This window comes from Chiloscyllium punctatum, unplaced genomic scaffold, assembly GCF_047496795.1.
Source record: "Chiloscyllium punctatum isolate Juve2018m unplaced genomic scaffold, sChiPun1.3 scaffold_233, whole genome shotgun sequence".
In the NCBI taxonomy this organism is placed as follows: domain Eukaryota; kingdom Metazoa; phylum Chordata; class Chondrichthyes; order Orectolobiformes; family Hemiscylliidae; genus Chiloscyllium; species Chiloscyllium punctatum.
In genome coordinates, this window is record NW_027309967.1 from 43,207 (window position 1) to 70,560 (window position 27,354).

Here is a 27,354-nt window from a genome sequence, read left to right on the forward strand (position 1 = left end):
GAGTGTTGATGAACAAAGAGACCTTGGAGTGCAGGTTCATAGCTCCTTGAAAGTGGAGTCGCAGATTAATAGGATAGTGAAGAAGGCGTTTGGTATGCTTTCCTTTATTGGTCAGAGTATTGATTACAGGAGTTGGGAGGTTATGTTGTGGCTGTATATGACATCAGTTAGGCCACTGTTGGAATATTGTGTTCAATTCTGGTCTCCTTCCTATTGGAAAGATGTTATAAAACTTGAAAGCGTTCACAAAAGATTTACAAGGCTGTTGCCAGGATTGGAGGATTTGAGCAAGAGGGAGAAGCTGAACAGGCTGGGGCTGTTTTCCCTGGAGTGGCGGAGGTTGAGGGATGACCTGACAGAGGTTTACAAAATCATTAGGGGCATGGATAGGATAAACAGACAAAGATTTTTCCCTGGGGTGGGGGTATCCAGAACTCGAGGGCATAGGTTTAGGGTGAGAGGGGAAAGATATAAAAGAGACCTAAGGGGCAATATTTTCACACAGAGGGTGGTACGTGTATGGAATGAGCTGCCAGAGGAAGTGGTGGAGGCTGGTACAATTACAACATTTAAAAGGAATTTGGATGTGTATATGAATAAGAAGGTTTGGAGGGATATGGGCCGGGTGCTGGTAGGTGGGACTAGATTGGGTTGGGATATCAGGTCGGTATGGACGGGTTGGACCGAAGGGTCTGTTTCCATGTTGGACATTTCTGTGACTCCAGTCTCAGATTTTCAGCATCTGCATGAATCACCCTCAGGCCCCGCCCCGTGACGTCACATATCCGTGTGCGCATGCGTCCACGGTCCCGGCCAAGATGGCGGATTTTCACCTCGAAATTGCAAAACATTTAACCACACGTTATTTTTCAAGGTGCTCGCTTCTCTCTGGAAGGGTTTATTCTCGGTCCGAATCCCTCTGTCCAGCTCCTGCAGCCTTGCCGTCTGGAAAAGCGCGTCTTTTCCCGTTTCCCACGGAGACAGACCGGGCACTGCGGCTGCGCCGCCCTCGCCTGTAGTGAGTATAGAGGGTATTCACCATCGCGGGGAATGCTGGGTAGGTACTCCGCCATTGAGGAGATTAACACAGAAGATTAATTCTGTTCATTAATAAGTTTCTCTTTCCTGTATTCCAATCTTCTGCTATCCAAATAATCTTTGGAAGAACACAATTAGCGGTTAGATAAATATCTTAAAATTTGAAGCATCTATCAAATCTCTCAGGTCATCTCGACAACATAACCTTGTCATTAAAATACTAATTCTCTCAAATCATTTGATCAATTCCCGTCCTCAACTGATGGTGGTAGATTTTGGAAACTCCTTCAATAGGTGGATATTTAACACTCAAGCCAAGGGCTGGTTTATTCTGAATATCTCTCAACATGTTTCTTTTGTCATCTCATTTTACAGAGAAGTGGAATTCATGAAAACGAAGTGTTTGATGCCAGTCCTGTGCTAACTTCTCAGCTACAAGCTTCAGCCAGGGAGTTTACATTGAAGTACAATCACATTGATTCAGAGGTGAATGTTTTTGAACATTCATCTATAATTCAATAGTTAACTTGTTTTGCTGTGGTTGATTGGATAGGCCCTGGTATGATCCCCTTACTGTGGATCTGAATGCATACCCATGCATTATTCTGTTTCATCCCTGTCCTTCATGACAATCTCTTTGCCATTGTCCAACCTGCACTACCTTTAATAATGAGTGTTTTGACTTTCTGTGACAGTTTACTGTTATTCTTCCAGTCATGTTCAAATGAGGGTTTCATCACTGCAGGTCCCTGAGGTATGTGCTGTTAATTTATTCCACTCGTATGTGTGGCCTCCCTCACAAACATCACTCAGACTCACTTTATGCTCCCTCTCACACACACTATTCCCTTCCCTGCTCATACCACCCAGCCTCCTCCAGAGGCTTTCATATTCTACTGTCTGAACAGCCCTCCCTATGTATTTCACCTTGGGGGAACATCACAGCCGTCCCGATCTGTTTAAACTCCTCCAGCCACTGTAACCTTCCCTATTACTGTCACCTCCACCAAACACTCCATCCCTCCCTATCACTGTCACCTCCGACAAACACTCCAACCCTCCCAAGCACTGTCACCTCCTCCAAACACTCCAACCATCCCGAGCACTGTCACCTCCTCCACACACTCCATCCCTCCCTATCACTGTCACCTCCCCCAGACACTCCAACCCTCCCTATCACTGTCACCTCCTCCAAACACTCCAACCCTCCCTATCACTGTCACCTCCTCCAAACACTCCAACCATCCCGAGCACTGTCACCTCCTCCACACACTCCAACCCTCCCTATCACTGTCACCTCCTCCAAACACTCCAACCCTCCCAAGCACTGTCACCTCCTCCAAACACTCCAACCCTCCCTATCACTGTCACCTCCTCCACACACTCCATCACTCCCTATCACTGTCACCTCCCCCAGACACTCCAACCCTCCCTATCACTGTCACCTCCTCCAAACACTCCAACCCTCCCTATCACTGTCACCTCCTCCAAACACTCCAACCCTCCCTATCACTGTCACCTCCTCCAACCACTCCAACCCTCCCTATCACTGTCACCTCCCCCAGACACTCCAACCCTCCCTATCACTGTCACCTCCTCCAACCACTCCAACCCTCCCTCTCACTGTCACCTCCTCCAAACACTCCAACCCTCCCTATCACTGTCACCTCCTCCAAACACTCCAACCCTCCCTATCACTGTCACCTCCTCCAAACACACCATCCCAATCACTGTCACCTCCTCTAAACACTCCAACCATCCCTATCACTGACACCTCCTCCATATACTCCATCCCTATCACTGTCACCTCCTCCAGACATTCCAACCCACCCTATCACTGTCACCTCCTCCAAACACTCCAACCCTCCCTATCACTGTCACCTCCTCCAAACACACCATCCCAATCACTGTCACCTCCTCCAGACACACCAACCTTCCCTATCACTGTCACCTCCGCCAACCGCACCAAACCTCCCTATCCCTGTCACCTCCGCCAAACACTCCAACCCTCCCTATCACTGTCACCTCCTCCAACCACTCCAACCCTCCCTATCACTGACCACTCCTCCAGTAACATCAACCCTCCCTCTCACTGTAACCTCCTCAATATACTCCAACCCTCAATATCGCTGTCACCTTCTCGAATCACTCCATCCCTCCCTCTCACTGTCACCTCCTCCAGATAATCCATCCCTCCCTATCACTGTCACCTCCTCCAAACACTCCATACCTCCCTATCACTGTCACTTCCTCCAAACAGGCCAATCCTCCCTATCACTGTCACCTCCTCCAAACACTCCATCCCTCCCTATCACTGTCACTTCCTCCAAACAGGCCAATCCTCCCTATCACTGTCACCTCCTCCAAACACTCCAACCCTCCCTATCACTGTCACCTCCTCCAAGTACTCCAACCCTCCCTATCACTCTCACCTCCTCCAAACACTCCAACCCTCCCTATCACTGTCACCTCCTCCAAACACTCCATCCCTCCCTATCACTGTCACCTCCTCCAAACACTCCATCCCTCCCTATCACTGTCACCTCCTCCAAACACTCCAACCCTCCCTATCACTGTCACTTCCTCCAAACACGCCAACCCTCCCTATTACTGTCACCTCCTCCAAACACTCCATCCCTCCCTATCACTGTCACCTCCTCCACACACTCCATCCCTCCCTATCACTGTCACTTCCTCCAAACAGGCCAATCCTTCCTATCACTGTCACCTCCTCCAGACACTCCAACCCTCCCATTCACTATCACCTTCTCTGTATACTCCAACCCTCCCTACCACTGTCACCTCCTCCAGACACTGTAACCTTCCCTATCACTGTCACTTCCTAAAAACACTCCATCCCTATCACTGTCGCCTCCTCCAAACACTCAAACCCCACTATCACTGTCGCCTCCTCCAAACAATCCAACCCTCCCTATCACTGTCACCTCCTCCAACCACTCCAACCCTCCCTATTACTGACACCTCCTCCAAACCTCCAACCCTCCCGATCACTGTCACCTCCTCCAGACAGTGTAACCTTCCCTATCACTGTCACCTCCTCCACACACTCCAACCCTCCCTATCACTGTCACCTCCTCCAGACGCTCCAACCCTCCATATCACTGTCACCTCCTCCACACACTCCAACCCTCCCTATCACTGTCACCTCCTCCTAACACTCCATCCCTCCCTATCACTGTCACCTCCTCCACACACTCCAACCCTCCCTATCACTGTCACCTCCTCCAGACGCTCCATCCCTCCCTATCACTGTCACCACCTCCTAACACTCCAACCCTCCCTATCACTGTCACCTCCTCCAGACGCTCCAACCCTCCCTACCACTGTCACCTCCTCCACACACTCCAACCCTCCCTATCACTGTCACCTCCTCCTAACACTCCAACCCTCCCTATCACTGTCACCTCCTCCAGACAGTGTAACCTTCCCTATCACTGTCACCTCCTCCACACACTCCAACCCTCCCTATCACTGTCACCTCCTCCAGACGCTCCAACCCTCCCTATCACTGTCACCTCCTCCACACACTCCAACCCTCCCTATCACTGTCACCTCCTCCAGACGCTCCATCCCTCCCTATCACTGTCACCACCTCCTAACACTCCAACCCTCCCTATCACTGTCACCTCCTCCAGACGCTCCAACCCTCCCTATCACTGTCACCACCTCCTAACACTCCAAACCTCCCTATCGCTGTCACCTCCTCCAAACACTCCAACCCTTTAAATCACTGTCACCTCCTCCAAATACGCCAACCCTCCTGATCACTGTCACCTCCTCCAAACACTCCAACCCACCCTATCACTGTCACCTCCTCCAAACACTCCAACCCTCCCTATCACTGTCACCTCCTCCAAACACTCCAACCCTCCCTATCACTGTCACCTCCTCCAAACACTCCAATCCTCCCTATCACTGTCACCTCTTCCAAACACTCCAACCCTTTCAATCACTGTCACCTCCTCCAAATACGCCAACCCTCCTGATCACTGTCACCTCCTCCAAACACTCCAACCCTCCGTATCGCTTTCACCTCCTCCAGATACATCAACCCTGCCTCTCACTGTAACTTCCTCAATATACTCCAACCCTCCGTATCACTGTCACCTCCTCGAATCACTCCATCCCTCCCTATCACTGTCACCTCCTCCAAACACTCCAAACCTCCAGATCACTGTCACCTCCTCCAAACACTCCAACCCTCCCTATCACTGTCACCTCCTCCAAGTACTCCAACCCTCCCTATCACTCTCATCTCCTCCAAACACTCCAACCCTCCCTATCACTGTCACCTCCTCCAAACACTCCAACCCTCCCTTTCACTGTCACTTCCTCCAAACACTCCCTCCCTATCACTGTCACCTCCTCCAAACACGCCAACCCTCCCTATTACTGTCACCTCCTCCAAACACGCCAACCCTCCCTATTACTGTCACCTCCTCCAAACACGCCAACCCTCCCTATTACTGTCACCTCCTCCAAACACGCCAACCCTCCCTATTACTGTCACCTCCTCCAAACACTCCAACCCTCCCTATCACTGTCACCTCCTCCAAACACTCCAACCCTCCCTATTACTGTCACCTCCTCCAACCACTCCAACCCTCCCTATCACTGTCCACTCCTCCAGTAACATCAACCCTCCCTCTCACTGTAACCTCCTCCATATACTCCAACCCTCCGTATCTCTGTCACCTCCTCGAATCACTCCAACCCTCCGTATCTCTGTCACCTCCTCGAATCACTCCATCCCTCCCTATCGCTGTCACCTCCTCCACACACTCCAACCCTCCCTATCGCTGTCACCTCCTCCAGTCACTCCAACCCTCCCTATCACTGTCACTTCCTCCAGTCACTCCAACCCTCCCTACCACAGTTACCTCCTCCAAACAACCCAACCCTCCCTATCACTGTCACTTCCTACATACACTCCATCCCTATCACTGTCACCTCCTCCACACACTCCAACCCTCCCTATCACTGTCACCTCCCCCAAACACTCCAACCCTCCCTATCACTGTCACCTCCTCCACACACTCCAACCCTCCCTATCACTGTCACCTCCCACAAACACTCCAACCCTCCCTATCACTGTCACCTCCCCCAAACACTCCAACCCTCCCTATCACTGTCACCTCCCCCAAACACTCCAACCCTCCCTATCACTGTCACCACCTCCTAACACTCCAACCCTCCCTATCGCTGTCACCTCCTCCGGACACTCAAACCCCACTGTCACTGTCACCTCCTCCAAACACTCCAACCCTCCCTATCACTGTCACCACCTCCTAACACTCCAACCCTCCCTATCACTGTCACCTCCTCCAGACACTCCAACCCTCCCTATCACTGTCACCTCCTCAAACACTCCAACCCTCCCTATCACTGTCACCTCCTCCAAACACTCCAACCCTCCCTATCACTGTCACCTCCTCAAACACTCCATCCCTCCCTATCACTGTCACCTCCTCAAACATTCCAACCCTCCCTATCACTGTCACCTCCTCCAGTAACATCAACCCTCCCTCTCACTGTAACCTCCTCAATATACTCCAACCCTCCGTATCACTGTCACCTCCTCGAATCACTCTATCCCTCTCTATCACTGTCACCTCCTCCAAACAGGCCAATCTTCCCTATCACTGTCACCTCCTCCAAACACTCCAACCCTCCGTACCACATTCACCTCCTCCACACACTCCATCCCTCCCTATCACTGTCACCTCCTCCAAACACTCCATCCCTCCCTACCACTGTCACCTCCTCCACACACTCCATCCCTCCCTATCACTGTCACCTCCTCCAGACGCTCCATCCCTCCCTATCACTGTCACCTCCTCAAACACTCCAACCCTCCCTATCACTGTCACCTCCTCCACACACTCCATCCCTCCCTATCACTGTCACCTCCCCCAGACACTCCAACCCTCCCTACCACTGTCACCTCCTCCAAACACTCCAACCCTCCCTATCACTGTCACCTCCTCCAAACACTCCAACCCTCCCTATCACTGTCACCTCCCCCAGATACTCCAACCCTCCCTACCACTGTCACCTCCTCCAAACACTCCAACCCTCCCTATCACTGTCACCTCCTCCAAACACTCCAACCCTCCCTACCACTGTCACCTCCTCCAAACACTCCAAACTTCCCTATCACTGTCACCTCCTCCAAACACTCCAAACCTCTCTATCACTGTCACCTCCTCCACTCACTTTAAACCTTCCCTCCCAAACCTGCCTCTTACTGTACTTTGTTCAGTCATTCCAAACCGCCCTCTTCCGCCCTAATCTCTCCCCCCCCGTCTCCTTCCCCCCCGTCTCCTTCCCCCCCGTCTCCTTCCCCCCGTCTCCTTCCCCCCCCGTCTCCTGCCCCCCGTCTCCTTTCCCCCCCGTCTCCTTCCCCCCCCCGTCTCCTTCCCCCCCGTCTCCTTCCCCCCGTCTCCTTCCCCCCCGTCTCCTTCCCCCCCGTCTCCTTCCCCCCCGTCTCCTTCCCCCCGTCTCCTTCCCCACCGTCTCCTTCCCCCCGTCTCCTTCCCCCCCGTCTCCTTCCCCCCGTCTCCTTCCCCCCCCGTCTCCTTCCCCCCCCCCGTCTCCTTCCCCTCCGTCTCCTTCCGCCCCCCCGTCTCCTTCCCCCCCCGTCTCCTTCCCCCCCGTCTCCTTCCCCCCCGTCTCCTTCCCCCCCCGTCTCCTTCCCCCCCGTCTCCTTCCCCCCCGTTTCCTTCCCCCCGTCTCCTTCCCCCCCCCGTCTCCTTCCCCCCCCGTCTCCTTCCCCCCATCTCCTCCCCCCCCGTCTCCTTCCCCCCCCGTCTCCTTCCCCCCCGTCTCCTTTCCCCCGTCTCCTTCCGCCCCCCGTCTCCTTCCGCCCCCCGTCTCCTTCCCCCCCCGTCTCCTTCCCCCCCCGTCTCCTTCCCCCCCCGTCTCCTTCCCCCCCCCGTCTCCTTCCCCCCCCCGTCTCCTTCCCCCCCATCTCCTTCCCCCCCCGTCTCCTTCTCCCCCCCGTCTCCTTCCCCCCCCGTCTCCTTCCCCCCCCGTCTCCTTCCCCCCCCCGTCTCCTTCCCCCCCCCGTCTCCTTCCCCCCCCGTCTCCTTCCCCCCCCGTCTCCTTCCCCCCCCCGTCTCCTTCTCCCCCCCGTCTCCTTCTCCCCCCCGTCTCCTTCCCCCCCCGTCTCCTTCCCCCCCCGTCTCCTTCCCCCCCCCGTCTCCTTCCCCCCCCCGTCTCCTTCCCCCCCCCGTCTCCTTCCCCCCCCCGTCTCCTTCCCCCCCCCGTCTCCTTCCCCCCCCCGTCTCCTTCCCCCCCACGTCTCCTTCCCCCCCCGTCTCCTTCCCCCCCGTCTCCTTCCCCCCCGTCTCCTTCCCCCCCGTCTCCTTCCCCCCCCGTCTCCTCCCCCCCCGTCTCCTTCCCCCACCCCCGTCGCCTTCCCCCCATCGCCTTCCACCCCCCGTCGACCCCCCCATTATCCCCCCGCATTATCCCCCCCCCATTATCTCCCCCTCCCAATCATCCCCTCGCTCCCCATCATTCCTCAGCCTCCATTGTTCCCCCTCCCCTAATTGTCCCCCCCATCATCACCCCTCCTCCCACCGTCTCCCCCGTCCCCATCGAACCCCCCCCACCCCTCACCTGCCCCCTTCTGTCCCCATCATTCCCCAGCAGACCTCATCTGTTTAATTCAGTCCCCACCCACTACCGTTCGTCCCTTGTCCAGTCCCCATCTTTCCCCACCGTTTCCCCCAGTCCCCACCTGTTCCCCTCTGTTCCCCTCTGTCCTGTGTCCCCACCAATCCGCATCTGACCCCATCAGAATCATCAGACCCCACCAGCCTCCGTGTCCCCACAGGTCCCACCAGTCCCAATGTGTCCCCACCAATCCCCCACCAGTCTCCATTTTTCCCCACCAGTCCCCGATCAGTCCCATCAGTCCCCCCATTCCCCATGTGCCCCTACCAGTCCCTATCAGAACAATTTGTCCCCCTCCTGTCTCCTTCTCTCCCCATCAGTTGCCACAAGAACCATCTGTCTCCCTCTGTCCCCTTCTCTCCCCACCTCGCCCCGCCAGTCCCTGCAGTCTCCCTCTGTCCCCACCAGTCCCCATTATTCCCATTCTATCCTCATCAGTCCCTCTCTGTCCCTGTCAGTCGCCACCAATCCCTCTCTTTTCCCCCCTCTCACTCTTTCCCCCCCCTCACTTTCTCCACCCCCCCACTCTCCCCATCTGTTGCAACCAGTCCCAATCTCTCCCCATCTGTCGCCACCAGTCATCATCTGTCGCCATTATTCCCATTCAGTCCCCCTTTGCTCCCATCTGTTCCCACCAGTCTCCTCTGTCGCCATTAGTCATCATCTCACCACCAGTCGCCAACTGAATCATCTGTCCCCATCTGTCCCTATCAGTTCCTGTCAGTCCCCATCTGTCATCACCAGTCCCACTCCTTCCCCCTCCATTCCCACCAGTCCACATCTGTCCCCATCAGAATCACCTGTCCCCACCTGACCCCACCTGTCCCCCTCTGTCCCCACCCGTCCTGACCCGTTCCCATCAAATCCTGAGGGTTCTCCCTGAATATAACTGGAATAACCCGAACACTGAGATAACAACCAGAACCAGGTGAATGGGGAGGATTCTGCAGTGAGCATCTCCCTAGCCCCTGTCCCAATGTCAAAACACACCCCCCTGCCCTGGTCAGTGTTATAATCCAGGACCAGAGCTCGGAATCAATGGGACCTTTGTTTTGGGATCAGGAATTTGCTTTCCCAGCAAGACCCTCTTCCCTTCCCCCACCCCTCTCTGCCTTCCACAAGGACCGTTCCCTTTGACACTCCTTGGGTTTGTATCACTCTCACTCCCCAAACCCCCAGGTACCTTCCCCTGTCACTGGAAAAGATACAAACCCTGCTGTTACACCCCCAGCCCCCTCAGCTCCATCCCGGGCCCCCAAACCCTTCTTCCAGGGGAGACAGAGGTTCACCTGCCTCTCCTCCAACCGTGTTTCCAGCATCAGGTGCTCCCGGTGTGGGCTTCTCTCCATCAGGAAGACCCAATGGAAACTTAGGGAACGGTTCACTGAGCATCACACCGGGCCCAGAGGGGCTGACCAGACCCCCCAGTCACCGCCCAGTTCACTTCCCCCCCCAACATGACCATCCTCGACCTCCTGCATTACCACAACGAACCACACCTCAAATTGGAGGAACAACATCTCATCCCCCTCCTGGGAAACCTCCAGCCCAGAGGATTCAACACGGAGTCCTCCAATTTCAAATAACCTCCCTCCCCCTCCCTTCCCCTGCTCTCTCCCACCAACTGGATTCATTCCTCCCATTGTCCAACCAGGTGGGACCCTCTACCTGTCCTCACCCCCTTCGCCCTCATTTCCCCCACCCTGACCTGTTCCACCCCTTCGTCCTCCCTCCCCCTCACCCTCCCACCCTATCCTCCTTCCCCCTCACCCTCAATCCCCCTCCCACCCCATCCTCCCTCCCCCTCCCCCTCTCCCTCCTCCCCCTCCCACCCCATCCTCTCTCCCACTTCCACCCCATCATCCCTCCCCCTCCCACCCCATCATCCCTCCCCCTCCCCCCATCCTTTCTCCCCCTCCCTCCCCTCTTCGTCCTCCCTCCCCCTCCCTCCCCTCTTCGTCCTCCCTCCCCCTCCCTCCCCTCTTCGTCCTCCCTCACCCTTCGTCCTCCTTCCCCCTCGTCCTCTCTCCCCCCTTGGTCTTCCCTCACCCTCCCTCTCCCTCCCCATCCTCCCATTCCCTCATCCTCCCTCCCCATTCCCTCTACCTCCCTCCCCACTCCCTCCCTCCCCACTCCCTCCCTCTCCTGTCGGTCCCTCTCTCCGTTGTTCCACTCCCTTTCCATTCTGTTTTTTGGCCCATCCGTCTTTTCTCTGGCCCCCTCCCTCCTTGTTCCTGCCCTCTGAACGTCCCCAAACGTATATAAAAGCCCCTCTGTGTCCGATATACCCTCCTCATGGACCTCCCCCAATACCCGTCCAGGGGGTACAGGAGCCTGTGGGGACTGGCTGAGACCAGAATCCCTGATGGCTCACAGTCCAGGAGGAGGATATTCAGCCCATCGTGTCTATCCCCCCTTCTATTAACGGCCCAGTGTCCTGCCCCCCTGGGATTTGCCCCTGAATGGCCCGTGACTGAGTCCCCGTTCTGGCAGAGACCGCTCCTCACTGATAGCCCACCGCCTCCCCACACAGTGAGCATGTGCAGACACTCACTGGCCTTTTGACTGACCGTGGATGGGCAGAGGAAGATCCCACTCTCCAGCAATTTTGTCACTTCCCCCCCACCCCCCCATGCCCCAATCTCACTCAAAGGGGTTTTACCTGACACCCCCTGCTCCCTAGTTTTCCATATGGATTCCCCCTAATTATTTGCCCTCCCAAAGTTTTGTCCCCACCCCTGGATGTTATGTCTGTTCCTAATTTGGCAGCACCCCCTCCCCCACCCACCCCTTTATGTTGGGGGGACACAGTGAGTACGTGCAGACACTCAGTGACCTTTTGAGGGACTGCTTCACTGCCCCTCACTCCCTGAGACAGGGACTTTACATAAACCTCCCCCCCATCACATTTTCACTCTATTGTGCTGCCCCCCCCCCCCGCCAATTATATTCCTGACCACAATTCCCAATACCCCCATGTTCAGTCTCTCCCCCACTTCGGGGGGGGTTTCCAGCCCATCCCCATTTATTTCCCTTTCCAATCCACACCCCCACCAAATATTGCCCCCCAATATTCTGTTCCCCCTACATTTACCACCCCCTTCCTCTGTAACCCCAAAGCCCCCCATCTTCGGCTAATTTGTGACCCCACCCATAATTTTCCACTCCCCTGGAATTTTCCAGCCCCCCCTATTTTCCCCTCCTTCCCCAATCTAATTGCCCCTCTCCCCGGTGTACCTTCATTTACCCCCTACCCACCCCACTGTCCCCTCTGCCCATACTCCCCTATCTCTCTATAAAAGCCCCCTCTGTGTCTCCATTGTGTACAATTCCCCCACCCTCCCTCACCACCCCCACCCCTCACTGTGTCCCAGGCCCTGGGCTGGGGGGGGGGCACAGGGAGTATGTGCAGAGACTTACCGGCCATTCGACTGTGTGTGTCTTCATGCACAGCAAGATCCCAGTCCCCAGGCTTCCCCCCTGCCCCACTCCACCCTGAGAAAGGGGCGTTATTTCCCCCCACCCACACCCACACCCACACCCACAGTTTGGACAACAACAGGAGTCCCAGGGAACAGCAAGATCCCACTGTGTTAATGATATGTGCAATACCACACGATACTGAGTCCAAATCTCCCTTAGGGACAGGAGGACAGGGAGGGAGGGCTGGGGGCATACAGACAGATAGAGAGAGGGACAGAGACCGAGGTGGGGAGAGAACACAAACAAGATTAGGGACAGAGAATTGGAGACAGACACAGAAAGAGAGAAAATCCCAGGGTTGGCAGTGTGAGGGAGGGAGAGAGGGAGATGGAAGTTGATTAAATCAGAGCCAAGATCTTTTGAATCAAAAAACAAGAAAAACAAACAAAATCCCATCACTGAGTGACTTCCCAAAGCTCCCGATTTTATCAGCACTTCCCCCTGGTTTTAAACCCAGAGAATGGGAACAGATTTCACTGGGACCCAGGGGGTCAATGCTTTCTGACTGAGACCCCCAACCCCACCCCAAGGGTTTATATTCTGAGACTCGATGGAAGGGAGTTGGTCTCAGAGCCTGGATCTTGTCCCTCCCTCCGTGTTTAACCTGCCCCCTCCAGCTGCTTCTCTCCCTCTCTCCCACCTTCCCTCACACTGTCTCTCTTTCTCCTTCACTCCTTCCCATCTGTTTCCCTCTCTCATTCTCTCTCTTCTCCCCCACCTCTCTCTCCCTGTCCCTATCCCCCTCTCCATCTCTCCGCTCAGCTTCCTCCTGTTCTCGAGAATGGATTGTTCTCTCTCTCTCTCTCTCTCTCTCTCTCTCTCTCCATTCCCCTCCGTTCTGATTGAAATGCCCTCCCCTCCCTCCCTCCCATTTAAAGTGTGTTCCCATCTCCCCGCCCTGTCCTGTAGACATTAGCCCCCTCACTATCACATTGTGGAGGGAGGGGGAGGAGAGGTGGTGGGGTGGTCTGGGCTGGGGAAAGGAGGGATGATACACCCCACCCACTATCAGACCATCAGCAAACGGAGCCCGGGCCCTGTCGACAGACTCCTGTGATGTGTAAGGGGCAACCTGCAGGCTGAGGGGCACACAGCAAGATCCAACAGGCAGCTGGGTGTGGCATACCTGGGTATTTCCTCATCTTTACCCCCTGCGAGAACTAGTGCCATCCCCCAGCAACAACCCCTCCCCATATCAACCACTCCACAAGCAAAATGCCCCCCCATGTAATTTTCACACAACAAGATCCCAATAATACCAGCACTTTCCAAATCCAGTTTCTGATCATGAGTCTCTCTCTGTCTGTCTCTCCCTGCCTGGAATCCCACATCCTGTCCTCCACACCCCACCCCATTAAAATGACGACAAGTCACAGGGTGGGCTATTGATGCACAGTGCAATCCCACAGGGTAGTCCCCTTCGTGCTCCACAATGTGCTCAAATCCCACTTTACATCCAACAGGAGGCTGTGAATTTCTGTGTGTGGGACGGTTTTATTTGTTTGAAAAATCAACCAAAGAAAGACCGAGAGAGAGAGAGATCCCCTCCCAGATACCTGGGGAATTGGCGAACCTGTGTCTTTTCTGTGCGATTATCACATTTGGTCACCCTGGTTGCAACGTAGGCCACTCTGCAGGTAGTTTGAGACACAGCAAGATCCCACATGTAGCATTATTCTGATATTAGAAGAAGTCTTTGGAGAAAGTTTCTCATTTAAGGTTTTACTTCCCTCCTTGGGGAGTCCTGTCTGTCAGACACTCACTGGGGATTGATGTGTTTGTGTCAAATCCCAGGGCCCCAGTTACTTTAACTCCAGGCTTCAAATCTGTTTAAAAACGACAGGGCTGCAATCTGACAGGAGCCAGTTACCCAGAGGCCCCTAAAACCCAGGGTCCCCCAGAGGAGATTGAACCTCGGGGTAAATTAACACACAACTCACGTGGGCCCCAAGGGGTGCAGCCTATCGACCAGGCCTCAGGCCTCAGGCCCGTGTCCCCTCTGGAGAAAGCTCTTGTTCAAAGGTCTCCTGATCCCAAAGTTTCTCTCTTTGAATCTTCAAGTGGCCAGCAAGATCCCTTGGGAGGAAAGAGACAGCATTCATTGAAAAGCAAAGGAGGAAAATTATTACAGAGAGATAGCACAGCAAGATCCCAGGTTTCCCCCTCTCTCTGTGACACAGACAATTTCCCAGCGACATCCAAACACAAACATATCGGGTGATGAGCTGAGTTTTCATTCCAAAGCTTTGGAGAAACTTTGAGATACCAGGTTACCTGATTAAAACACTCACTGGTTGCAATGACGGCATTGGGGCAGCTGGTGCACAGCAAGATCCCACATGCAACAATGCAGCAGCAGCTAATGACTCTGATCATTTCTCCCCTCTGTGATGCTGCTTCAGTTTAATTATTTCCTGTCACCCCAGAATCAAACATTGCAGAATTTCACAATCTCAACACATCTCTCCCTCTCTCTCCCCTTCTGTTTCCCCTGCTCTCTCAATTTTTCAAATCTCTCTCTCACTCTCTTTCTCTCACTGTTGTATTTTCTCACCCTACCCTCTCTGTAACCAATATTACTCTGACATTATGACAAGTCTTTAGAGAGTGTCACATCATTTGGGTTTTAATTCCCCCTCTCAGATCCTGGGGATGGACATAGAGTCAAAGAGATGTACAGAACGGAAACAGACCCTTCGGTCCAACCCGTCCATACCGACCAGATATCCCAACCCAATCTCGTCCCACCTGCCAGCACCCGGCCCATATCCCTCCAAACCCTTCCTATTCATATACCCATCCAAATGCCTCTTAAATGTTGCAATTGTACCAGCCTCCACCACATCCTCTGGCAGCTCATTCCATACACGTACCACCCTCTGCGTGAAAATGTTGCCCCTTAGGTCTCTTTTATATCTTTTCCCTCTCACCCTAAACCTATGCCCTCTAGTTTTGGACTCCCCGACCCCAGGGAAAATACTATGTCTATTTATCCTATCCATGCTCCTCATAATTTTGTAAACCTCTATAAGGTCATCCCTCAGCCTCCGATGCTCCAGGGAAAACAGCCCCAGCCTGTTCAGCCTCTCCCTGTAGCTCAAATCTTCCAACTCTGGCAACATCCTTGTAAATCTTTCAACCCTTTCAAGTTTCACAACATCTTTCCGATTGGAAGGAGACCAGAACTGCACGCAATATTCCAACAGTGGCCTAACCAATGTCCTGTACAGCTGCAACATGACCTCCCAACTCCTGTACTCAATACTCTGACCAATAAAGGAAAGCATACCAAACACCTTCTTCACTATTCTACCTACCTGCGACTTCACTTTCAAGGAGGTATGCACCTGGACTCCAAGGTTTCTTTGTTCAGCAACACTCCCTAGGACCTTACCATTAAGTATATAAGTCCTGCTAAGATTTGCTTTCCCAAAATGTAGCGCCTCACATTTATCTGAATTAATCTCCATCTGCCACTTCTCAGCCCATTGGCCCATCTGGTCCAGATCCTGTTGTAATCTGAGGTAACCCTGTTCACTGTTCACTACACCTCCAATTTTGGTGTCATCTGCACTAACTGTACCTCTTATGCTCGCATCCAAATCATTTATGTAAATGACATACTTTAACACCAGGCTTCAAACCTGCTTTAAAAATGACAGGGCCGCAATCTGACAGTAGCCAGTTAACCAGATGCCCCTAAAGCCCAGGAACCCCAGAGGAGATTAAACCTCGGGGTAAATAAACACACAATCCATGTCGGCCCCCACGGGGTGCAGCCTGTCGATCAGGCCTCAGAACCACGTCTCCCTCTGGAGCTTGGCCAAGGCTTCCCTCGGCCTGAACATTTTGGATCTTCACGTTGCAGCTTTCCCAACAAAAGTTCATCGGGATAAAAGAAGGAAAAGATTACTTGAAAGGGAATGTGAGAGCATTTTGAAGGCAAGTTACACAGCAAGATCCCAGGTTTAAAATCACCCCTGTCCATCCCCAATGTATCAATGTATCTAACACAGTTAGCAGTTAGGATGGAACATGGTGTGGGAGCAGATCTTCCCAGGGATTGGAGGGGGATAGTGAGGGAACACCATCAGATTCTTACACTCTGCAGTGACCTGGGATCAATTACCTTTTACTGAAAACAGTTCCCAACTTGTATGTGCCTGGAGCTCCCTCCAGTCTGAAAGTCTCATTCATCTCTATCATGTCTCCTGTCTCTGACCCAATGGTATATTCATTCCCAGGATAGGGACAACATGGGGCTAGATACAGAGTAAATCTCCCTCCACACTGTCTGCATCGAATACTCCCAGCACATGTGCAGCATGGGGTTAGATACAGAGTATAGATCCCTCTGCACACACAGGATCGGGACAGCATGGGGTTAGGTACAATGTTAGGCAGCATTGTAGACAGTGCAGATGGTACCTTAACATTACAAAGGGATATCGATAGATTGGGTGAATGGGCAAAGCTGTGTTAGATGGAGTTCAGTGTCAGCAAGTGTGTGGGTATCAGGTTGGAGTACAGAGAGGGAGGTTTACAAGAATGATCCTGGAGCTCAGGGATTACATTCTGAGGGGAGACTGGACAAATGAGGCTGTTTTCCTCCAGAATTGAGAAAGCTAAGGGGTGATCTGATCAAAGCCTTCAAGGAATAAACAGAATGAGACAGGATCAATCAAGATCAACGATTCCCACAGGTTGGAGATTCTAGACCAAGAGGGAACAGAGTCTGAGAATGAGGGCCCAGAGTGTTCAGGAGAGATGGTAGGAAGCACTTTAACACACACAGGGTGGGAGAGGTTTGGGACTCTCTTCCACAAACAGCAGTGGATGCTGGATCAGTCGTTGAGGTTAAATCAGAGAGAGATACATGTTTATTCAGTGAAGATATTGAGGGATATGGGCCAAAGGAAGGAATGTGGAGTTAGGCCACAGATTAGTCATGATCTCATTGAATGATGGAACAGGCTCGAGGCGCTGAATGGCCTCCTCCTGTTCCTATGTTCCAAAATAACGATCCTCCTGCACTTTCCCTATCAACCCCTCCCAGGGCAGGGACAGGATGGGGTTAGATACACAGTAAAGCTCCCTTTTCTGTATCACCATCAACCCTTCCCAGGGTAGGGTCGGAACAGGGTTAGATACAGAGTAAAGCTCCCCCTACACTGTCCCCATCAACCCATCCCAGGATTGTTTAATGGAGCTTTAATATTTGAAAATGCTTCTATTATTCTGTCATTCACTGTCCCTCAGTAACTGTGTGCGCGTTCGTGCGTGCATAAGTGAGAGACTGAGAGAGAGAAACGGAGACAGAGACCAGGGCCCTGCATTACTGGGTCAGGTAGTGTTGTGGAGAAACTATAGAGAACCACCAGGAGACGCAGAGAGTTCTCCAAGAAATAAGTCTTTTATTTGCAAACAAAAAACCGTGACACTGAGAAAGCAGATTCTCGAATGCCCCCGAACCTCAGGGTCCGTGGATTTTTATATCATTTTTGATCATGTTTCTGTGAGCTTGTCAGCATGACCAACTATCTTAATCAAAGTATCTCACTCCAGCTCCACAATAAACCAATGATGTTAGTTCCCATTACCTCTTTAGTTGTACATTCTACTTGATGTTATTCTAATGTCATGATTAGATATTTATTGCGAACTCTGCTGCAGTGATCTTCCATTGCAGACTAACCTGTCATGATAGATATTTAGCTATTCCATCTATTACAATAGTCTCCTGTCTCAAGCTGACTCGACTAACTATTAGTTAGATATTTTAATGTCATGTCCCAAATATTTCCGGTCCCAATCCTGTCATAATAACACTTACCAGAGAAACTTGCTTTATTACTAGTGTTATCTCATCTGGCCATAGTGATCCTTCAGCCTTAACCTTACTCTGCTAATGGGTGTAAGAATGTTCCACTATGGTTATCCCATCCTGCCCCTGCATTCCACAGACCACAGATTCCCAGTGGTCTTCATGCTTTAACCCTTCCTATGCTTTCATGGTCTTTATTTTCCATTGACCTCACTCCAACAACAATACCATTTATTAGTTAAACAGGATGGAAGACAGCATCAATTCTCAGGAAGTGTTTTACTGTTTCTGTTTTTGTTAAAACACTTGGGCGGTGTGCTGGCTCAGTCAGGAGACTGTCTGTGTGGTGTTTGCACATTCACCCTGTGTCTGCGTGGGTTTCCTCCGGGTGCTCCGGTTTCCTCCCACAGTCCAAAGATGTGTAGGTCAGGTGGATTGGTCATGCTCAATTGCCCGTAGTGTTCGGTACATTAGTCAGAGGGAAATTGGCCTGGGTGGGTTACTCTCCGGAGGGTCGGTGTGGATTGTTTCCACACTGTCGGGAATCTAATCTATTTATGACATAACATCATACATAGTAATCTGAGATTGACCAGGTTCTGAATTTATTGTTACAATGGTTAAAGACTGTCACCTATATGCTCATCTCTCGTCAACTGGTCTGTTGAATTTCCCTCATGTTTTGCTCGATATACCAAGTGGGAAGTTGCTCAGTGACATCTTAATTAGGTGACACCGAAGTCCAAGCCCTCAAACAATAAAGTGCTCCTTTGAGATTAAATTTAAAGGTGTTTCTCTGCAAATGGCCAGACTCAAAATGATCACAGCAGATTCAGCCTTCACTTCATAGCAAAGTATCATCTTCCTTTAAATGGGAATATACATCATCTTAAAAGCTAAGGAAATAATTGTGACTTTAAATAAATACTTCCAGTAACTAACATAATCCAATAAATATTGCATACCTTTTGATATTTTTTACTGGAACTGTTAAGCTCAGACTATTATAAAGTTGTTTAAAACATAAGGAACTACAACTACATTAACATTGAAATGACTAATGTGGACGATTAGACCACTCACAACATTCTTAAGCAGGCAGCCCAGAGCATAACATTGCAGTTTGTTTCGATAAGTGTACAGTGAAAATTACCTGGAATAAAATAGCTCGGTTGCCGACTAGATTTTAAACAGGCACAATCATTACTCACAAAATTACACAAAGAACAAAGAACCCCTACAGAACCCCACCTATCCAGCTAGACGTAATTATGCTGTTCCGAGTACATCAGTTCCAATGTTAAACACCAGTATCAATGCTTCAAGTTGAAGTTGGAGGGCAGAAAAGAGAGTTTCTACACAACTCCCTGTTGAACTTTGCAAACCTGTTCAGCTTAGCTCAGCTAAAGAGCTGACCACTGCCCTTTGATTATGTCGGTGAGTTGTCAAGCACGATCACTTTGGCCTGAAGGCTCATCTGTTTACATGTAAACAAAAGGCCTCTTCAAATCCTTTTTATCTCTGTACCACACCAGACTGATCGGAACCTGCACCCCCCCCCCTCCACCTCCAACAAAAAATCAAGGACAGAGTCTCCTTGAGCCAAGGAACAGCTTTCAGATAAAAATGGACGAGTTTTGTGACACTAAAGAAAGTCCACATTTTTGTTTTAAATGCAATCCCACTGTCTCTGATTACAGATAGTAGCTTTAATTTGGACCCTTGCCAAGTCTAACCTCAATCCTCCAATGTGTAGTCAGCAAACAATCAAACTGCAAGGTCTTGCTTCTTTCAGCAGAAGGACTGCAGTAGTTATTGGGGAGACAGACAGAGGAAGCCGAATCCAGACTGATTAATTCACCAGACTTGGTGCAGTTAATATACTGGTGCAATTATTTTCTGCTCACAACATTTAAAATTCAGTCCTCAGTTATAACTATGTGATCTTTGTTCTATTTATTCAGTCTCATTCAACGATGCATGGTTCATCGCAGCTTCCCCCAAGAATTGGGATACAATGTCAGGACAATAAACTTTCCCAAAGTTATTAAGGTTCGAGGGAATGCAGTGAATTGTCACTTTGTTTCAGCACCTGTCAACACAAGTTGTCACCTGCTCCTTTTTCAAATGCACACACTTTTGTTCCACACACAAATCTCTTCACATCACCAAAATCATTTTTCTTGTTTCATATTATCTATTTTTTAAAAATATTACACATTCTGGACAAGATGGATTTTGGCCTGCATTGATGCAGCAATATTCTATAATTTAAAACCAGCTTTCAGGGGAATATCAATAATGGTTTGAACTCACACCAAGCATAGCACAATAGTGTCTGCTGTTCAAATTTTTTTTAAAATCCTGCGCTAACATGCCTCAGCAATGTGTAACTTTTCCACTGTCTTGTGGACTCTAGTGAGACCGTCAATCAAGGAGTATACAGTGGGATTTAGGTAAAGTATTGTTACTTCTGCAATCATAATTACTTGAGCAAGGTAAATACACTCACACCAGTGGAGAATTGTTTCAACCAAGAGCTGAGTTAACAAGAATGAAAACTATGTGAAGGAAATATATAATTGTTTTTGTATTATCTCAGATGTGCATACAAGAATGAAACATGCCTGTAAACAATGGTAGATGTTATAGACAAATAGATAAGGTGCTGTGAGGGTGGAGGTTAAGCCAGATATGCCTGTACAAACAGTAGTTAGAAGCATCTGTTTCCCACTTCTTGAAAAACAAAAACAAACCCCAATTATAGGGTCATAGAGCTCAATATGGATGAGGAATGGGAGGGAATGTTACAGGGGAAACAGATGGCAGTGAAGGAGGATATACCTAACAATGGGCCGCAGCAGGATGTGGTGAAATGGCCAAGCAAGACTTCTACTTTGTTATGTACAAGGCTGGATACGGCAAGAGATAAACAACAGTAATGGGCACCGGGTTGGGAGGAGTGAATCCTATATAAGATATGGACTTGCAAAACTCTGGGTGCCTTACTGCAGGCACCACACTTGCAAGTGTATCATAAACAATACTGATTGCTTCAGATCTTGTCTCAGACTGAAATTATTGAAGTGCATGAGCTTTGTTTCTCAAAACTGGGGGTTCATCCGGGATATTCTTCCATCGCCGGGGGAGTGGCTGGCCCTGGACACTGGGAAGATGCGTCCTGTTCCCGATTGAGGAGCGGTCTCGTGTCCCAGTTTGGTGCACTCCCTTGGGCGACTGGTACGAATCCCACAAGAGAGACATCTGAATCAGACAGTGAACGGAGGTCGATAGAAAATACAGAAAATGGGGCCAGGCAACTCTGCACAGACCAAGGTAAGAAAACTGACTTTTAAGTATTGCCTTGGTGGCTGGGAAAAGGGGTATTTAATCGCTGAGGGACTGGCGAGGGTCCTGAGAAATGGGGGGCAGGCAGAGTAAGTCAAACTGCGACGAAGTAAAGGAAGAAAAAGTCCCTGGTAACATTCCTCCAGAAACACCGTTGGGAAGGATGTTGCGGGAATGGACAAGTAAAACTTGTACAAGGGAAAAAGATAAAAACAAAATGATGAAATATTGTTGTTTATTATGGACCAAAGAACCAATCCTTCGTCCAGCTGTCTTCTGGCCAAAGTACAGTTCAGACGAGGATTGGGTCTGTCAGTATTTAGATTTGTATGTGAATAAAAAACAACCTTTTAGTCAAGAGGAGGCAGACTATGCGTCTTGTTGGAAGGGCAGTTTGGGAATGATGGTAGTAAAGACAAGGGATTCCCCCTCTGCCCCACCCAGTCTCTGGGATCCTCTTGGCTGCTCCCCCCCCCCCCCCACCCCGTACCATAAAATCAAATTAGGTGGATATGGAGGAGGAGGAGGAGAGACAGATAGATGGGGACAGGGAACGGATGACCCACAAGAGGAGGAAGAAGGGGCGGTGGATGGGGATGTTGTTGTCCCAGACCCTCAATCGTCAACGAAAGAAAAGGAAGATAAAGTAGATGTTGAGGAGACCTCCGGAGGATCTAAACCAAAGCCTAGGGGAGGAAAACAAAAAAGGGGAAGAACGTAAAGAGTTATCCCCTTCGGGAGGTACCAGTAGGGGACAAAGAGATTGGGTTTGTAAGTGCCCCCCTCACCAGTGGGGAGGTCAGAACATTTAAAAAGGAGATGGAGGTCCTGGTTGAGGATCCGGTAGGGTTGTCTGAACAAATTGATCAATTCTTGGGGCCCAGTCTGTGTACATGGACAGAGTTAATGTCTATTTTGAATACACTACTTACTGGAGAAGAAAGGGGAGTTATTCGAGGAGCATCCATTAAAATATGGGACAGGGAACATCCCACTGGGGACAGGGAGAGACGAAGTTTCCCCTCAGAGACCCCCAGTGGGACAATTAAAACCCGGATCATAGAGAAGAAATAAGGGAATTGAAAGACCTGATTCTAAAAGGAATAAGAGAGGCAGTTCCAAAGTGACAGAATTTGACTAAAGCCTTTGAAGTTAGCCAGGAGAAAGATGAAACTCCCTCAGCTTTCCTGCCAAGATTACGAGACTCAATGTGGAAATAGTCTGGAATGAACCCTGAGGACCCAGTGGCACAGGGTCTTTTGAAAGTACATTTTGTGACAAAGGCATGGCCAGACATACAGAGAAAGAGACAGAAGATAGAAGGGTAGAGTGAAAAACCATGAGATGAATTGTTAAGAGAGGCACAGAAAGTGTTTGTAAAGAGAGAGGACGGGAGACAAAAACAGAAGGTGAAAATGATGGGAGCTACGGTTGATGAGGTAGTTCAGAAAAGAATGGAACCAATAGTGAGCAACTGGAGGGGGGGTGGCAGCAGGTAGGACGGAGAGGGAGAGGGACAGGGAGAGGACAAGGGGGAGAGTGAGGGAGAGGGAGAGGGAGAGGGAGGGAGAAGGGGGAGAGGGAGAGGGAGAGGGAGGGACAAGGGGGAGAGGGAGGGGGAGAGGGAGAGGGAGAGGACAAGGGGGAGCATTTGATAGAGGGTTCGGGTGACAGGGGCAGAGCTGGAGGTCTCCACAGGCAGGATGCTATTATTGTGGAAAGATAGGACACTTTAAGCGGGACTGTCCTGATCTACAAAGGGAAGAGAGGGCAATTCCGCTTATGAATTTTGATGAAGAATAGGGGTGTCAGGGGTTCCTGCCCTCGGGGGCCCACCAGGAACCCTTGATAAACCTGAAGGTGGGACTCTGTAGGGAAGAGGTAGTCTTCCTCGTAGATACGGGGGCAGCACGGTCATCGCTGAATTTTAAACCAAAGAAAGTAGGAATGTCGACACGGTCAATTACTGTTTAGGGGGTAAAAAGGGGAAGGATGTTCCAGTATTTGAACCTATGATGATAGAAGGTCCTAAGGATAGGATCACAGGGGAACTGCTGTATATCCCTGATAAAGGAAGTAACTTATTAGGGAGAGACTTAATTATCCTCTTAGGACTGGAGATTGGAATTCAGGAAAAAGAATTAGTTGTACAAATGGCAATATTGACAGAGGATGTGGAGAGAGAGAGATAGACCCTATTGTATGGGCTAGAGAAGGGAATCGTGGAAAACTACAGATTCCTCCCCTAGAAATAAGTTTAAAAAGGAAAGGGGACGTTGTCTGTAATGACAATATCCCATTTCCATCGAAGGTAAACGAGGACTGCAGCCAGTAATTGAAGGATTGATTAGAGATGGACTGTTGGAGCCATGTATGTCTCCTTATAATACCCCAATCCTACCAGTGCGGAAATCCGATGGAACTTATCGATTGGTGCAGGATTTGAGAACATTAAATTGAATAGTACAGATCAGGCACCCAGTGGTGCCAAACCCCTATACGTTATTAAGTGAGATCCCTCATGACCACAAATGGTTTAGTGTGATAGATTTAAAGGATGCCTTTTGGGCTTGGCTCTTGGCAGAGGAAAGGAGGAGTTTGTTTACCTTTGAATGGGAAGATCCCAAGACAGGACAGAAACAGCAATACCGGTGGGCTGTGCACCCCCAGGAGTTTATGGTCTCCCTGAGTTTATTTAGACAGATGTTAGAACAAATATTGGAGAAATTTAGCAGCCCCAAGGGGACTCCCTGTTGCAGGATGTAGACGACCTCTTAGTAACAGGAAAAAGAAGAGAAAATCAGTAGAAGCCACTAACAAATTATTGAATTTCCTGGGTCAGCAGGGACTGAGGGTATCTAAAAACAAACCACAATATGTGGAGTGAGAAGTGAAATACTTGGTACATTTAGTTAGTGAGGGAAAGCGAAAGATAAGCCCGGAACGGATAGAGGGAATAGTGGGGATTCCACTGCCCAGGACTAAACGGGAGTTATGTAAATTTTTGGGTCTAACGGGATATTGCAGATTGTGGATTGATTCCTATGGACAGAAGACTAAGGAATTATATCTCAAACTATTAGAGGAGGAACCAAAATGTCTAAGTTGGGATGATGAGGGAAAAAGAACGAGTTGAGGAACTCAAAAGAGATCTGATCCATGCCCCTGTGTTAGCCTTACCTTCTCGAGATAAACCTTTCCACCTCTTTGTTACTGTAGATAAGGGAGCGGCTTTGGGAGTATTGACCCAGAGGTGGGGAGGAATGAGACAAACAGGAGCATATCTTTCGAAGCTACTGGATCCAGTATCCCGGGGGTGGCCTGAGTGTGTGCAGGCCGTGGCTGCCACTGCACTGTTGGTGGAGGAAAGCAGAAAGCTTACATTTGGGGGAGCCCTAATAGTAAGTACCCCACACCAAGTGAGAACGATCCTAAACCAAAAAGCTGGGCGATGGTTGACAGACTCGCGGATTCTGAAATATGAGGCAATATTAATAGAAAAGGATGATCTAGTGTTGGTCACGGACAATTCTTTAAATCCAGCTGCCTTTCTTTGGAAAGGGGAAGGAGAATCTCCTCAGAATCCAGGGCACGACTGCCTTGACATTATAGAATACCAAACTAAGGTCCGCATGGACCTGAGAGATGTTCCACTTCATGCAGGGGCTAGACTTTTTATAGACGGATCATCCCGGGTGACTGAAGGGAAAAGACATAATGGGTATGCAGTCGTAGACGGGATGGAAGGTAGTGTGGTGGAGGCAGGAAGGTTGCCAAATGGGTGGTCAGCTCAGACCTGTGAACTCTATGCATTGGAAAGAGCCCTTAGGGCATTAGAAAATAAAGAGGGAACAGTATTCACTGACTCTAAATATGTATTTGGTGTTGGCACGTTCGGAAAGATATGGCAGGAAAGAGGACTGATCAATAGCCGGGGGAAGGAATTAGTACACGAGGAGTTGATTAAATGGGTCTTGAAGTCCCTATTACTCCCCCGAGAAATAGCAGTAGTGCATGGAAATGGTCATCAGAAAGGAAATGAACCTGAAGTTAGGGGGAATAGATTAGCCGATGAAGTGGCGAAGGAAGCAGCCCTGAAACAAGAAATGGTGATCCATTCCCTAATACCTACTGTCCCAGGTCCTCGGGAAGCTCCAATATTTACTGAAAGCGAGGAAAATGAATTGAGAGATTTAGGGGCTGTAAAAACAGCAGATGGGCATTGGAGGTTACCTGATGGAAGGGAAATGTTAAACAAAATGATGTGAGAGATTATGGCTGTCCTACACCAAGGCAGCCATTGGGGAGTACAAGCAATGTGTGATTTAGTTCTTAGGGAATATGGATGGAAAGGAATATATACAATTGTTAAACAAATATGTGAGGGATGTATCATATGCAGAAAGGTAAATAAGAAAGTCTTGAGAAAACAGACCGCAGGAGGAAGAGACCCAGGATTGAGACCCTTCCAGAGTATACAAGTAGATTATACTGAACTCCCCAGAGTAGGAAGACTAAAATATATACTGGTTATAGTAGATCATCGATCTGGTTGGGTTGAGGCATACTCCCGAGCTACTGCCACTGCGAGTGGGGTGTCTAAAACAATATTAGAGAACATAATTCCCCGATATGGGCTAGTGAACCATATAGATTCCAACCAAGGAACTCATTTTACCTCTAAAGTGTTACAGGGGGTAATGAAAGGGTTGGGAATTTCCTGGGAGTTCCATACTCCATGGCACCCGCCATCATCAGGAAGGGTTGAGAGAATGAACCAAACACTCAAATGACAGCTCTCTAAACTGATAATAGAAACCAGACTCCCTTGGATCAAATGTTTACCTATAGCTCTCTAGTGAGTACGAACAGCCCCAAGGAAAGATTTGGGACTATCCCCCTATGAAATCTTATTTGGATTATCTGGGAACGAATGGGGAATTGCCACTTCCCGAAACTAAAGACTTGTTCTTAAAGAAGTATATACTGGGCTTGTCCTCCTCTTTGTCTTTCCTCAGGGAACAGGGTTTATTGGCACAGACTCCACCCCTTGAATTCACCGTTCATCCCATCCGGCCGGGAGATTGGGTCTTAGTAAAATCATGGACAGAGACTAAATTACAGCCGGGCTGGGAAGGGCCGTACCAGGCTCTTTTGACGACCGAAACGGCAATAAGGACGGTGGGGAAAGGCTGGACTCACTACACTCGGATCAAAGGGCCAGTGGAAGCTGCAGTTGAGGAAGAAGTCTGGACAGTCGGATCAACGGAAGACCCGCTGAAACTCAGACTAAAGAGACTTTGAGTAACTGATTATACAGTGGTGATGCGAGCGCGGGATTATTTCTGTAAGATTGTATATTAAGTCTTTTGGTGCTTCAGCACGATTTTTAGAATGCTGGAGATGTTTAGAGTTATGATGCTAGCTCTCTTAGTATTGGGATTTTGTCAAATATCATTTTCATATGTATTATTAACAGTCCCTGAGTCTGATAATCCACAAGTAATAGACGCTGATGTATGCAGCTTAAATTGTGGGGATGTAGATAATCAGAGACAGTCCCACAGCTCTGAGATACATCTTAATCCTCTGGGGATGGCCTTGGGGATGGTACTGGGTATAATGGTCTCGTCACTGTACACTGGGCCCCCTTCCGACCAGCTCACGATTGTCCCGATAAAAAGTGTAACCCAATATACTTAATGACAAAGAAAACCACATGGCACGAATCAATTCTGGGGGTGGGGGGGTGGGGGGGCACCTATCAGGTCCAATGAAATTAAACATTTGGGATAGAGATGAAAACAAACGGGAATGATTTCTTGGGCTGTTGTTTTTGAATAGTGCGGGACAGGTGAAAATGGGCAGAACTACTGGATAATAAGATACAACCTTTCACCCTTCCCAATGACCCTAAAGTATTGAAAATTATAGAGGTAAAGGACTTAAAACAGACCATC

At 50.0% G+C, this 27,354-nt stretch overlaps 1 long non-coding RNA gene across 1 annotated transcript; it reads left to right on the forward strand.

Annotated features, from left to right (window-relative positions):
• The first annotated feature begins 814 nt into the window (after nucleotides 1–814).
• LOC140472046 (uncharacterized) lies at nucleotides 815–26,612 on the forward strand. Its single transcript, XR_011957352.1, has 3 exons — nucleotides 815–1,018; nucleotides 1,414–1,524; nucleotides 26,413–26,612. It is a non-coding gene; the product is annotated as an uncharacterized lncRNA (long non-coding RNA).
• The last annotated feature ends 742 nt before the right edge of the window (nucleotides 26,613–27,354 follow it).